The sequence below is a fragment of the Rhinolophus ferrumequinum genome, chromosome 17 (assembly GCF_004115265.2).
Source record: "Rhinolophus ferrumequinum isolate MPI-CBG mRhiFer1 chromosome 17, mRhiFer1_v1.p, whole genome shotgun sequence".
Classification (NCBI taxonomy): Eukaryota; Metazoa; Chordata; class Mammalia; order Chiroptera; family Rhinolophidae; genus Rhinolophus; species Rhinolophus ferrumequinum.
The window spans coordinates 27,513,827-27,530,053 of record NC_046300.1 but is presented as its reverse complement, the minus strand read 5'-3'; positions in this window follow the sequence as shown (position 1 = coordinate 27,530,053).

The following is a 16,227-nucleotide window of genomic DNA, read 5'->3' as shown; positions in this document are numbered from 1 at the left end:
GAAATGTGCAGAGGGGACTTCAGAACATGACTTTGGCTTGTTTCCCGTCCTTGGGGGAAGAGCTGGGATTATGCTCACCAAGATCCTCTGGGAGCTGTTAGAATCTGTTCAATCTTGGAAGCTCTTGACCTTTTTCAGCCCTCGCAGTTAGAGGTGTAATTCTTGGCTGGTTTTCTGTGACCTTTCAAGGAAGTGAAAATTCTGGAGAAAGAATGCAATTGGTCCCAAATAGGGAAAGCTGAAGATCTCTGGACAGGTAGTGTTTCATGGAACTTTCTCTGGGAAACACAACTTTACAGATTTGTGGTAGAGTATGGAGTTGACACTTGAACAACACAGATTTAAACTGCGCAGGGCCACTTACAGGTGGATTTTTTTTTTTTTTAAGTAAATACCTGTACTATAATAGTTTTGCTCTGTGCTTGGGAGTGTGTAGATGTGGAGGGCCGACTGTATGCATTGATCTGTAAAATAGCACAGGCTATTTTACACAGGGGACATGAGAATCCATATATTTTTCTATTCATGGTAGGTCCTGGAACCAATGCTCTTTGGATACCGGGGTAGTTAAGTTTTCGGGGAGCCAAAAGTTATACATGAATTTTGACTTTGGGCATGGCGTGGGTTGGGACCCTTAAGCCCTGCTTTGTTCAAGGGTCAGTTGCACTCATATTTGTGTGTTTAAGACAAGGGGAACCTTAAAGACTCCACCCCCCCACCCCCGCCACCAACACTGTAAGCTTCCTAAAGAGGAGAAACCATGTTTTATTCACTACTGTATCCCCAGGGCCTAACATGGTGGCTGGTCCCTAGGAAGCATTAGATCATTACCTGTTAAATTAGAAGAACAAGCTGATGAACAGGAGTCAAATAGTACAGAGTTTTTGGTATGTTTCTTTTCATACTTTACCAGTAAGGGGTTTTCATTTCAGAACTCGTGATTATAATTACAGGTTCCAGGGTTTATCTAAATTAAACTTACTGGAAATTTCACCTCCTCACTCAATTCTTTGTTTAACCTTTTCTTTCCTCTAAGTTCCAAAGAAATCCATCATCTGCATTTTTTAAAGAAGAAAGTTGTTTCATTTGTAAGTATTGAAAACATGTTGGGTTGATGAAATCTCCATGTGCCATAGGTAAAGAAATGAATAATATATAAATACCCGAAGAACTATGTCACATTGATTTTTTTTCTAAATCATGAAATAACTTACAGAGTGCATGTTTTTGAGTAGCCTACGTGATGTTGGTATTACTAGTTCAGTTGCAAATAGGTGAACATGGTAAAGACAGAAGAAGAGACAATGTCACTGTTAGCTCCTGTTTTTTTGCTATAAGATATTTATTAGTTGAAATGTTAACTTTTTCCATAGCTAAACGGACAGAGACCATGTATCCCATTCTGCTAACTTCCAAGGATGACTAGATAAGAACTATTCAATTATAGGTTGCTTATTTATTTAATTCTCATGGCAGGATTTGCTTTTGGTGAAACAAATCACCAGTTGGAAAAAAAAAGCCATTTAAGTGATTAAGATCTACTTCAGCTAATTTCCTCTTTAACTTATTTGTAAGCCAGCAAGAGCTGATAATTGTAATGAATAGTTCTTAGGGGAAACTTCAGTTGACATTTGGATCTCATTAGACTTTGAAAAACTTGTGCCATCTTGTTCTTTTTGAGATTTTTTTTTGCTGGATTGTAGTTTTCAAGGTAGGCTGTAGTGCATGGAGTTTAATGCATGAGCTTTGAAACTTTAGAGTTTGGAATCCAGCTCTTCAATTACTAGCTGTGTGAGCCAGGACAATTTTAAAATTTAAAAAAATCTCATATTTGCAGTTGTTAAATGATTGTTCCAAAGGATTGTTATGATAATTGAATGAACATTGCTAAGGTTGGAGATGTAAAGTGCTTAACAATGTCTGGCATATGGTGAGAACATATTAATAGTTAATGCTCATTATTAATAAGAAACTCTGAAATGGAAAGGTTGACTGGATGAAGAGGGGGTGCTAGAAAAAGAAAGATCAATTTCCTTTTTACAATTAACTTATAAATTGCTATTAATAGAAAATTTAGCATATGAGTAATAGACACTTGCTCTGTTATCAAGAATAAACTAGAAACAGACATTTTTTTTTCAAGTTTTAATACCATACAACTTCTGTGTTATATGTACAATCCATTCAGAATTCTGTTTTTAAAGCATATCTTATCTTAGGGGTCAGAGTGTATATAATACTTCTAGAATAAGAATACCTAAGTCCCAGTGGAGAATTAAAATCACTGAATGGGAATGTCAACTCTTCCTCTTGGTCTTTCAAAGTGTGTATCATTTAAAGGTGAAGAAAGTGTAAAATGGAAAAAGAAGTGACTGCAGGACCTGGTAAATGTAAATGGTGAAAGAAAATGTGTGAGAAAGAATGAGAAAGGAGAGATAAAAATTAGTAGCTTCTTGATATGGAATGAGTGTCTCTCTGTGTGTGTGTATGTGTGTGCGCGCGCGCGCGTGTGTGATGAAATCACATATGTCATTGCTATATTGTGGGCATAACATTAACCTTAATTTTTACCCTTTTTTGAGGCTGGAGAATATGAATAATACTCTTAGACAAATAAGTCAACTTTTGATTTTCTGTGCAGAGGAGATAGTGGGGTTTGTAAAAAACTGACTTAGTGATCCATTAAAAATAAAAATTTTTGTTGTATGTATGTGAGGGGAACAGTTTGGTTTATTGTCTCAAAATACTTTGTTCAGGCTAATCTTAAAATTAATTTGCATTTTGGACACACATCATTTGTTTCGGTTACTAAGAAGACTATTTTAGGCCAATTGAAATGGAATTGGAACTGTGCAAAATCAGCCATACTGTAAATAATCTACATGCAAGGAAAAATAATAGGGAGCACCCATTTTTATTTATTCAATAGTATTCTTTGAGTTTAATCTAATCTCTTGTTTATAGTGAAAAAGCTAAGGAATTTCCCCTTTCTCTAGAAGTGATTTAGCTAGAGATTAAAAGTTGCCACATCACTGGAAGAAGAGAGTTTGGGTCCTCTGCTGTCACTTTAAAAATGTGTCTTAATTTCCTAACAGTGTGTTGATTAGGCATAACAGAAGCCTGTCTTAGAGAATGAGGGAACATCCTGATCAGAAATAAAACTCTGAGCAGTCAAGGCTACTGTGAGTGCCTCTGAGGTTGACCCTTTTGTATTTATGCTGCTTTATAATTTCTCTTTATAACACCAATGTGTGCTTTTAGCTATCATTTCTGTCTCAATTACTAACCTTGTCTTTATCAGTAATTCTTTAATCCTAGCTCTCTCAGGACCAGGTTCTAAAGTTGCCTCCTCACTACCATCATCTTACTCTTCTGGATGAGGGGGCATGGAACAAGAACAGGAGAAAGCACAAAGCTTTTGTTGTTCTTTCTTTGTTAAACTAGACTTAAAACAGTCTTAAAGAAGCCTGAGAAGCCATATACTATCATGATCCAGATTCCTGGGTCTCCAGTGTACTCAGATGTACTTCCATTTGGGGAAGAGTGCCTCTATACCATCTTCCTTCTGGGAAAGAGAATTATTTAGCTCCTGCTGAATCTACATTGTCAAGGAGTTTGCAAAGTGTAGGCACATCCTGGAAGTTATTTTGGCTCTCTGTGCTTAAGTGAAGTGTATTCTATTGGAAGCTACTATGAGGGCTGGGGAAAGAGAAGGTGAGAGAGAGAGAGAAAGGGAGAAAGGGATTAGTTGGTGTCTGCACTTTTCATAAACAACTGGGGCTATGGTCAGAAACTCTTTTAAATGGCACATCCAAATATAACATCTGGCATAGTGGGAACAGCAGAGCTCCAGGGACCCTAGAAGAGGCAATGTAGGAGAGCTTGTCAGGTTTATCATAGTTTTAACTCCAGATTTTAAGAACAGAATTAACCAACAGAGAGTAGTGAGATTTTCTCTAGTGTCTCAGGAAACACAGTTAATAGGACTTCAGCCTGAGTGAAAAGCATGTAGACAGTGATTGAAAAAGTACGAGTTGGAAATTGACATAAATATCTTGAAAGTAGTGGTTCCCGAAGTGTGGTCCCCATACCATGAGTATCAACATTACCTGGGAATTTGTTAGAAATGCAAATTCTTGGTCCCCAACAGAGACCTACTGAGTCAGAAAGCGGGGGAAGGGAGGGAAGTAGGATCCAGGAATTTATGGTTCAACAAGTTCTCCAGGTGATTCTGACACATGCTAAAATTTGAGAACCAACCACTATTTTCCGGTATTGGGGCCACTTTACTGAGCTCCCTTAATTAGGAGGTAGCCTTCATCTTCCTGTCCCCACCATACGTAGGTTGCTCTAGGACTATGAGCAAATGAATGTGTGGATAGCAGATTAAAAAAATTGATGACAGAACCTGGAAGGGCTTTTCCATTACATTTCATTATTCTAAGATATGAAGTGACCCCTTTCTTGGGTGCTCCTCTTTCTTTTCAAGCCGTAGCTACTTCAGTCTTTGTGACTCTTGGCAGATGCCATCACTTGTTATTTCACAGTGGAACTGAGCTGTCCAAAATGGTAGCCTATACCTGGCCACATAGGATTATTTACATTAAAATTAAAACAATAAAAATTTAGCTCCTCAATCACACTTGCCATATTTCAACTGCCCAGTAGCCACATGTAGCTAGCAGCTACTCTATTGGACAGTACAGGTATAGAACACCTTCATCTCTCTGATAATGAGCTTATAAACCTACAAGTAGTGTTTGCTAATTTCTGTGGCGTAAATACTCCCACCATGACCAGTGTCAGGCTACCGACATGGTATCACTGAACGTCGAGTTGGAAAGATACACATCCATTCAGTTCTTGAGAGCCAATATGAATTGGTTTCAGGAGGAATTCTTTCTTGATGGCAGAAAGTATGGATTCTGTTCTTTACATTCTAATTTCATTTTATGAAACTGGTTTTCTAAGAATACAATATTAACAGCATGTTAAAAGTGGCCTATCTTACTTGATCACCTTACTCTATTTTCGGTATTAGATGGACTAGACAATATACAATGTAACTTACAAAATCTTTTCCATGTCAATGGGAAAACTGCTCATAGTGGATGGGGGCTAGTGTCTCACAGTGCCTATCTGCTCAGAACTGAACCATACGAACATGTTAAGATGCATGTTCTAGTCTGAATTTTATATTGAGTCAACAGTGGTGCTCTATTGATTATTTGCGGTTTTTATAATCATATCTGGTTGTGGATAGTAAGCTGGCAGGGTTGACTTGCTCATCAATTGAAAATGGAAGAGTTGTCTTTGACCTTTGAAGTCATGAGTGGTTTGTAAGTACGATGTCAAAGGTGAGCAATGTGCTTACCTCTAAAGATGTTTGCCATTTTATTTATTTATTTGCATTTCTTTAAAAATTCTTTTTCAATTACAGTTGACCTGCAATATTACTAGTTTCTGGTGAATATTTGCCATTTTACAAGTACTTAGAAATCCTTTTTGAAAGATGGATATTCTTTTAATCACAAGCTAAACAAAAGCCAATTGATACGTGGTCAGGGCAAGTTTTTAAGTATCATAATCAGACTTGGAAAATACCTTTTTTTTAACCAGTTTGTTATCTAATCTTTGTGTGTGTGTGTGTGTGTGTGTGTGTGAGTGTGTGGTGATGGTGGGGGTTTATGATCATTTGTATGAGTGATACTCTGCCCCGTTAAGCTAACAACTCATTTGTTAGATAGAAATAGATTTTAGTCCATGGATTTCATACCCCAAATACTTGGAAACTAGAAAAGTAAATGATTCTTATCTGTTTCCTTTCTTGAAAAGGAAAATCCCTAACTCTGAATGTCTCTGTTACTAAAACTATTTGTTAATTCTGATAATCACAATTGGACAAGAATTATCAGTTAAATTGATAACCTTGTTGAGCCCAGTTATTTCTGCAGAAAGATTATACAGATTTGTGTCAAATTGGGTCATATTCTGGCCCTTTGGGAGTCTGCCATTTTAATATGGTGGTCTAACTAAAGCTGGGTGTCCTTGAATGACAGCTGCTAAAAATTAAATCAATAAGCGGTGTCCAAATGTCAGAGAGTGGTGCAAAGTAGGGACAGGCTGAGATAGTGTACAGGGTTTGATTCTGGGTAGTTAGAGTTTAAACTTAGAAAAGAAATAAGTCAGCATCTTTAATCCCCAAACATTATACACTGTCTAGTCAGTACACTCAGTGAAGGTCAGGCAATCAATATGGTTGGCATGAGCAGAGATGGGTGATGGGATTTGGTTTTATTCCTTGAAATTGTCTTTTACATTCCGACATACAAAAAGGTAGGCAGACTGTCAGGTGGAGTAAAAAAGAACTTTTACGACAGTGAAACGAGCTGATCATTGGTCAACAGGCTAAATTAAGAGATTCAGTGGACTTGGAGAGTAATGGAGGTATCTTAAATGACTTCCACATTTGTCTCTGTTAAGGGTTTAATATTTTGAACATGTATCTATCCTTTGGGGAAAATTGGGCTGCCTGGTATATATCATCAATCCAGAGAGATGGAAATCTCACGATAAGCATATTATGGTTCATCATGTTGTTACACTATTCTTGACTTATACAAGAAAACATAAAATAAAAGGGACAAGAATAAGTTTTTGCCCTTGTTATTTCCAAAATCACTTGGAATATAATGAAGGAAAGATAACTGGTGAAAATATTAGATTCTCCCATAAATTACATTTATAGATTTGCAAACTATTGGAAGAGGGGACTTATGTTTTCCATTTATATATTATTTCTAGAGTGGTAACAGGGCAGTTATAGAATGGAAAATGGATAAAAAACTGTGAAGGAAAATGGATAAAAAAACTGAATAATCATTATATGAGCATATTCAAATAAGAGAATTCAGCATGGCCACTCAAAAGCCCAAAGCCAAAAAACAAAATAAAACTAAAAACCAAAGAATCCTTGAATGCCTTGATACAAGTAAAAAAATTTCCAGGTAGTACCAGTATGTGTATTTTAATTTTCACCCAGAATGTCTACTTGCAGTTGAGCAAGTCATTAAACCTGTGATACCGTTTTTTAAAATCTTATTTTGTCACAGCATTTCTAAAATTAAAAAAAAATATTTATATATATATTTAAATATTTTAAAAATATGTATATAAATGAATAAATATTATATCTTTTTTAAAATTTTGTTGGGGAAGGGGAACAGGACTTTAGGGGAACAGTGTGTACTTCCAGGACTTTTTTCCAAGTCAAGTTGATGTTTTTTCAATCTTAGTTGTGGAGGGTGCTGATCAGCTTCAAGTTGTTGTCCTTTCAGTCTTAGTTGTGGAGGGCGCAGCTCAGCTCCAGGTCCAGTTGCCGTTGCTAGTTACAGGGGGCACAGCCCACCATCCCTTGCGGGAGTCGAACCGGCAACCTGTGGTCGAGAGGACACACTCCAACCAACTGAGCCATCCAGGAGCTCAGCGGCAGCTCAGCTCAAGGTGCTGTGTTCAATCTTAGTTGCAGGGGGCGGAGCCCACCATCCCTTGTGGGAGTCGAGGAATCGAACTGGCAACCTTGTGATTGAGAGCCCACTGGCCCATGTGGGAATCGAACCGACAGCCTTCGGAGTTAGGAGCATGGAGCTCTAACTGCCTGAGCCACCGGGCCGGCCCATGAATAAATATTTTTGACTAAAGGTTGTGATATAGTAGGAGACAAAGTTAGGAACATTTTCCTGCTTTTCCTTAAATTCCAGACTGCTCTAGAATGAAGTGTGGACCAGGTAGCAATGAAAAATTGACAGCACTAAGTGGCAACTCTGGTATAATCTCTTCAGTTAGCTGGGGTGTTTCAGATTTCACAGGGAGAAAAGTTGTTCTTAAGATTTATGAATTTCCTCTTTACTAAATTTTACCAGGACAAGCTAGAGAGCACTGTTTATAGATCATTCATTGAGATATGTAAAGAATGATCATTAATTGAGATATGTATATGTAAAGAAAGAGTGTATTGGGAAAATGGAGAACTACCTAGCAGATTATATTGATTCTCAGGGTCTGTAGATTTCAGTTATGGCCCCCGTTATTTAACCTGTCCCTGTATCCACAGTCGTTGCTCTGAGACTGCGTTTCCTCTCAATGAAAAGACGGAGTCTATTTCCCTTGAATCTGGACTTGTGAGTTGTTTTACCCAATAGGATGCAGCAGAAGTGACAGCATGCCATTTCTGAGCCTCGGTCTAAGTAGGCCTTGTTTTCCATTTGTTCACTAGTCGAGTACGATGCTTTCCTAGTCTCCTGGGTGATGAGAGACAGTCTCAGACATGTGAGACATGTGAGAGAGCCCAGGCAATACAGCAGAGCTGCCCAGTGGACCATCCCACACATGAAAGCAATAAATGCTTAATGCTGTATGCCACCGTTTTGTGGTGGTTACACAGCACTGTGGCAGTAGATGGCTGACATAGGGCATGAGTTTCCAGACCGACTGATGGCAGGGAGTTCTGATTAAGTCTTCATGGAACTCTTGATGCTTTATTAAAATAAACAAGTCCTTGAAGTGAAAGGCTTGCTTAGCCTTTCCCCCCACAAGGGATTTATTTACTGACTTGATTTTTTGACCTGGGGGCAAAGCTTTCAGCCCTTTGTGTGGTAGCAACAGTATTGCAAATGTATTTGTGTCCCTCCAAACCCAACAGATGGATGGGTATCTAGAAGTTATCAAGTTAATACTCACACAGGACCTCCTTGCATCAGCATTCTTAAAATTCCAGCCAAAAGCTTGCTCCCCTTGGGGATGAGATGTCTTAATAATGGCCAAGGACTTTTTTGTCTTTTCCATCGAGGCAGAATGAGCAAATTTTCCTGTAAAATGTATTTTGGGAATTTAAACACAGACCCTTAATATTTTTTTTTTTTTTTTTGTCCAGGCCCATTTCTGGTATATATGGAATGAATCAGTGTGCCATTCCATTGTCTTCTGGCTTTATTTTACTTCTAATTCTTCCCCATATTAGAGAAAACAATGAAATTTTGTGGAAGCCCCAGGGGTTTTGAATCTCAGAGGGACGGGTCTTTACCTCTGCAGAGGAGAACTTGATTGAAAATAGAGGCTACTTATGATTTATTAGGAGGAATTTTTCTTCTCCATTATCTTATTTGCCTAGTAATTGGATCCTAGGTGGCTCTTCAGAGCCCACTGTGCAATGACTTGCTTCAGCTGCGCTAGATATTTCAAAGATTTTCCAAGGACAAACATCCTCCCTATAAGTTTCCTCAGCTGCAATGATTGTCTTGTCTGGGGATTGTATTCTGATTAATTTAACTTTAGCTTCCTTACCGCTTCAGTGGATTCCAAATTTGTCAAGATTAAAAAAAAGATTCTCCTGGGAAGTTTCATAAAAGAAGTTGGTGAGAACAGGGTTTAGGATTTGTTCTGCTGAGCAACCCTTAGAAGGTGGCAGGGGGCTGAGAAGCACAAAATCGAAGAATGGAAACGTACTCATATGTCAGGCATAATTCAGAAGTTTTGCAGAAATTTCAGTGATCATTGCTCCTTTGCAAAGAGGTGCCCCCTCCATCCAATTGAACAGAAAGCAGTCAAAAGCATGCAATAAGCATACACAGCCAGCAGGGGGCGGGAGCTCTCCGGCCAAAAGCCACACTCTCTTCACTGCAGTTGCTTGAACCAGCCATTGCATACTGTCCTCAAAGCCAGCTGGTTCTGAACTCTTCCCAAGCCTTTCTTTTTGTAAGATCCTTGCTTTCACAAAGCCTCTTCTGTTGATAGTATGGGCAGTAGAGTCAGTCGAGCAGGATTTGAATCCTGGTTGCTCTACTTGCTAGCTTTGTCATCTCTTTGTGCCTCAGTCTTTCTCATCTGAAGAATGGGAAAAGAACAGTTGTAAGGATGATGGAGTTAATCTATGTAATGCACTTAGAACAGTGCCTGCCACTTAGTATATACTTGGTAAACATCAGTTAATAGTATAGCCTCTCCCTTTGCCTTTCACCTCTCATCCTCCCAAGTCTGAATGTAAAAACAAACTAATCTGGCAATAGGTTCTACGAGCTGACTCCTTTTCCTTCTTTGAAACTCATCTCAAAAACAAAATATTACTTCTGTGGCATTTCTGCCAAACAATGCTTATGCTACATCTAGTAATGCGAAAACATCAGACAAAATCAGACTGAGGGACATTCTACTTCAAAAATGACAAGGTCACAAAAGAGAAAGAAACTGTTCCAGACTTTAGGATACTAAACAGACACGACAACTGAATGCTAGGAGTTTCTTTTGTTATAACATACACGCTAAGACAATTGTCAAAATTTGAATAAAGTCAGTAGATAAGTTAGTAGTATTACATCAGTATTACTTTCCTGATTTTGCTGATTGTGGGCTGTGGAAGAGAATGTCTTTGCTTTTAGGAAACACGCACTAGAGTATTTAAGAGTAAAGGGGGCATAAGCTCTGCAGGTTGCTCTCAAATGTTTGCAAAATGTATATTTGTATATAATGATATGTAATATATATGGGAGAATATTTTCATGTAATATTTAGTACATCTGGATGAATGGTATATGAGAATTATTTGTATCATCCATGCAACTTATTTTGTAAGCCTGAAATTACATTAAAAAAAATACCAAGTTCAAAAGATAAAAACCATGAATAAAAAAAAAATCTGTCTTATCCCAGATGTCTCCTTTTCCAAGAAGTTTTCCCTGATGTTTGCCGGCCTCAGCTCTTTGGTGGGCGAGGTGCTCCTGCCCTGAGGTGCCCCTCGATCTACAGCCTGTCCATCCTCACAGCAACTATTGCACTGCATTGTGACCACCTGATTATGTCATTAAACTGTGAGCCTGGACAAAGAGCCAGGGACTCCAGCTTGTTGTTCACCTTTTTGTCAGCTGAACTTAGCTAATACCTGATACAGAAAAAGACTCATTACGGATTTGCTGAGTGATAAGGTAGTGGATGAAACATGGTCTCATATCTAAGCTTTGATTTTCCAGGGGCCCGTTGTGAATTTTCAGCTTGCTTTTCAGGTTTCTGTAGCAGGGGATGTAGCACAGGTTTGGGACTCAGCACACCTCTTCCGAGAGCTACGTTCTGTCACAGCATGCACGAGGGTCAGTCTCTTCAGTTTATTGGTACCTTAGTGCTGTGGTTCTCTAGCTCAGAGATAACCCTGAGGACAGAATTTGAGCTCTTCGAAAGAAAGGCAAATAATCAGTGGACTCTTTTCTGTCTAAGCATTTAACTTAAGGGAATTCCACGGTATGTGTTCAATGCTAAGTATGTTTAGTATAAAAAGAAACATATTTTTCATGCAGCATAGCCCTGGAATAAAAACCACAATTTTATCTGGTGTGTAATGGAAGAAAGCGATCTGAACCGAAGTTGGGGGCAGAACTGACTATAAGGGCATTAGTGAGAAAGTGTGTGTGTGTGTGTGTGTGTGTGTGTGTGTGTGTGTGTGTGTGTTTCCTACTTGTTCCCTTTCTAATGTGTAATGTTTAGGACTTTCTAAGGGGAGGTTTGTCTATATGTAATGAGCTGATGTTAGAATTTAATGTCAAAGACGCAATTCTCTGCTCTATTTGTGATCTCCATATTAATTTACTCTCATAAGAGGGTATGCATCGTGGTCATCACTTTAGCACTATGTTTACCTACTGTTAACTTCCAGGCTAGATATTTTGCTATTTGACAAGTATAACAATGAAATACAAAATCAATATACTTTTATCTTTGCTAGAAGCTATAGAAGCCTATCTAGGAAACATTCACATATGTGCACATGACTCTAGAAAAAAACTCCACTACAGCTTGTAAGAGATGTAAAACCAAACCAGGTTTCCAACTGAGGTGCTTTATTTATAACCTGGTGAACTGGGGCTATCGCATGCATTGTCTTTAGTTCAGAAAGCAATCTCTGTAAGGAGAAAAAAATGGATGTAGGGGCTTTGGTCAGTATGAACAGATGAGGAAAAAGTGTAACTCCTCACACCTCAAAAATAGCTCCCTCACACATTCCACCAATCAGAGATTCATTTGAAATAACAGGCTCTTCTAAAAGCTGTTATGAAAGTTAAGCCTTCTACTACCTATACTTCGGTGCGAATTGGTTTAATCAGACATTTTGATTGCTTTTCCTCTAACACCTAGCTGAGAAGATGAAATAGTGGTCTTGTTTAGAGGGAGGTGGAAGAGGAGGAGGAGGGAAGGGCAATTTTAGAGTGAGAGGTATTTTGGAAAAGATGCTGACCAGGGGAAAAGTGCCAACGTAGATGCTTAGGACAGCTGCAAACAAGGGTCCTAGTTCTTGGAAGTAGGGAACAGAGGTAGGGAGAGGAGCAGTCGTCAAGGCTCCAGGAAGAGAAGGATGAAGTAGCCAAAACTGACGTTGACTATGCAGCAACTGTGGCAAGAATCCTGCCTGGCATACCACGACATCGCACATAGTCATGGTTCTGCAATTGTCTGCCTTGAAGAATTACCTGGCTTGTTTCTCTCAAAGAATGAACTGTCTTATGCACCAGTGTTTATCTTAGGATAGAGTACATATGTTGTGCTCAATAAACACTTATTTAATTAAACATATCATGTGCCTGACACCTTTGTCATACTTACAGATACTTGACTAGTACCTTACCCCCTGGAACTTAATTTCTCAATAAGTTTGCAAAGTACTTGGCCAAAAGTAACTTCCACTAAACTTTTAAAAAATGAAATGAACAAATTTCAGAGCAACGAACTGAATAATTCTGTTATGTGAACCATCTCTATAAATGGATCATTCATCCAAGTGGCATTCAATCTCACGTGGGCATTCAAGAATTTTAAGACAGACGATGGCTATTTCTCCAAACCCTAAAAGTTTCATAAGACAGGGGCAGCTGGCAGAAAGCTTATTATTTTTGTCAAAACCAGTCTTGAATTTGGTGTATCGCGATGGCTATGTGTCATTGTCACATTCTTGTCCACTCAGCAGATGTGTTTGGTCCTCTCAGCCATCATTCAAGAAGTAGGAGCTGTTGCCATATAAATGAAGAGCTGAGGAGTGGTAAAGGTCAGAAATCAAAATTAGGAAGAAAGAAGCCAAGAAATAGCTGGGAGGTCAACACAGATATGGAACCCGATTTTACTGAGCGCTTTACGGGGAGGAAGGGAAAGGGAGAAAGTCTCTAGGGAATGAAAAGTAGGGCATAGCAGAGCACATATGTTTTGCAGATTTCCCAGTTATTTGTCATCTGCTCCTAGATTTTCCCTGACAAACTCTCAGGATAACTTCTTAGAGGAAATACACTCGTGTGTGTGTGTGTGTGTGTGTGTGTGTGTGTGTGTATTGGGGGGGATTAAAAGTCTAAATCGGGTTGGTGAACACACTGACGGGCAAGTCCAATTTACCTTCGCTGCTCCTGCCCTCGTTGTTTCACATCTATCCTCAGGACAGCTTGCAGTCATCCTGTAACTGCTGGCGATGCCTCTGTGGCTCTACTTCTGTTGCCTGCCTCACGCCTTCACAGTCATCCCCTCCCCTATCTACCACTGGAACTTTCCATAAATGCAAATATTATTGTTTGACAACCCTGCTTAAAGCTTTCAGTGACTTTCAATTTTCTGTGCAATAAATCTCAAAGTTGATAGCCATAAGAAACTTCATATTCTATTCCTCCAACCTTATCTCTTACGACTTCCCTTTATTAATTCTAACTTCACACTGAGTTTTTATAATTTATATCTCCAGTTCATTATATATGCCTGACAAACTGCTACTCTACCTTTTAGAGGCAAAATCAAGTTTTTCCTCATCTTTAGCAGTCCGCTCCTCGTATCCCCACCTAACTCCAGGATTTCCTAACTCCAGGAAATCAGAGTGAGGATATTCATTGATGTTGCTACTCTATCTAGTTAACATATCTGACTACTTTTTTTTTTTTTTTACAACCGATTGTTTATGTATTAGGTTGGTGCAAAGTAATAGCGGTTTTTGCAATTATTTTTAACCTGTTAAACCGCAAGTACTTTTGCAACAACAGTATTTCTCTCCCCTCCTAGACTTTAACCTTCTTCAAGGTTGATACTTAATTTATTTTTGTAGATCAAGGACATGACACTAAGCGCTTAACAATTGTCTATCGGATGAATGAATGAAGTTGTCCTGCTTAAATCCCAGGATTTAATTAGTAGCTCAGTAAGTAAAACTGAAGACTGTTTTTCTAGGAGTCATCCCAGCCCTGGGCTAGGTCCCCTATGGGGGTTGGAAAGCGAGGGAGACACTGGTTGGAGAGAAGGGTTTGGGCCAATGCAGATGTGGGTTCATTTTTTCAGGAGAAAAGAAATTTAGAAAGACAAATAAGAGATGGTGGGGAGGGTAGTTTACTGAATAGAGGAGATATTCATGAGATTATGGAAAAACGTGGTTAGGTTAAGTAACGTGGGTGGGAAATGTTGTTATATATTACAGGTGGCCATGTGCGTGTTTTTGGACAGGAAGGAAATGTCCTGAAATGGTAGAATGAGATGAACATGAATTGGTTGGCAAGAAAGTGAATGTTGTGGTCAGTAAGGGGCGTGAGGTTGCGGTGTGGGGGAGACCCAGGGCTGTATGGCTCTGATATTCTGTCAGCTGTATCAGGAGGGAGAGGGAGACTGGGTGGCATCCGGGAGAAGTTTGTGCGGAGAACAAAGACTGTAGTCATGTTTGTCACTGTCCTCCCCCAGATGTGGAACCTTCCCACTCTGTGCAGCGATGTCTCCGTGATGAGGAGTAATAAAGGTTTATGAATTTTCTATTTATGGGCGCTGTAGCAGATGTTACAGTCAGAGGCTCACAGCTTGGTTCCTCAGCTGCTAGAACTTTCTGACCCAGTGTGTATCTCTTTTAAAACATAGTGGATACTAAAAATTTCCAAACACAGAAAATAGATTTTACCCGTGTACCTAGTTTTAACAAATATCAACATTTTGTGGTTCTTTTAAACTGACATTTTAAAGCAAATTCTAGACTCATGTTATTTCATACATCAGGATGTCAATATGTATCTCTAACTGATAAGGATATTAAAAGTAATATCACCACCAAGCCATGATCACATCCAGGGTTGCTTTTAATATTCTTGGGGGGCCAGGTTCCTTTCTTCCACTTCATCACACTCTATCAGGCTGCACACACTACCCCCAAGTATCCCTGAAGCCATTGTCTTTCTGAGAGGAGAGCCAGGTATTATACCCATTCTCCTGCTCGCAGAGTCTTCCATTAGCAAAATACATCCATCTATAAAGAATGAAGTTTCCTGGCCTTTGCTTTTGTTCAATTCATACCTAATATTTTAATTAGCGGAAAGACGTATTCAATCTGTAAACGAATCTAGCACCATTTCAAGTCTCACCCCTCCATGCTATGTCAAAAGGGCTCATTTAAAAAAAAAAAATCTTAGCTTGAGAGTTCTTAGACACTTTCAAGCAGTGTAAATAGGCCAGGTGTTTATAGATCCAGATGGAATTGCATGTTTTGCCTATCAGTTTTGGGGCGAATAAATGAAGCTCAATCACCTCGTGACTTTCTGAGCTGACTTGGGATGATAATAACCATGGCAACCAGCTACCACTTAGTTGCTCTCTCTGCCCCTCTTTGCCACTAGAGGAGGTCAAAAGCACCCATATGGAGTAGGATTCATCAACAGAGTAGATAGAAAGAATTCTGGCCTTCAAGTATTTATGATCTACCTGGCAAGGTAAAGTACATACACATAATGTAAAGATCTAACTATCCATAAGGCACCGGAGTTAAGGGTCAAAAGTTAGGAGTGTTCATGCTGGAAGCGTTAAGAAGTGGGAGGCACTTCTCACTAGAAATAGTCCTGGTTCTTTTGAAGACGTGAGATTTCAACTGGACTTTGACTGCTGGTCATAACCATCGGCAGGGGGTGGGGGGGCTGTTTGCGAGTGCAGTGGGGGTGGGGGCGGAAAGCAGGACAAGCCAAGTGTGGGAGGAACTGGCACAGGCCAGGTGTAGAGCCCGTGTGTCAGCCAGTGTAGCAGGCATTTGTGGGGACCTGTACCATATGTCACCTCCTTCCAATATGAGTTAGGGTCAAGTGGGCTAGATAGTTCCACCTCAAGTGTCTGCCATGATGTTTCTCTGATTTTTGGCCTCACGATTTTCTTTGATGCCTCCAAAGGCTGTTCAACACAGTGGAGATAGTTCACCAG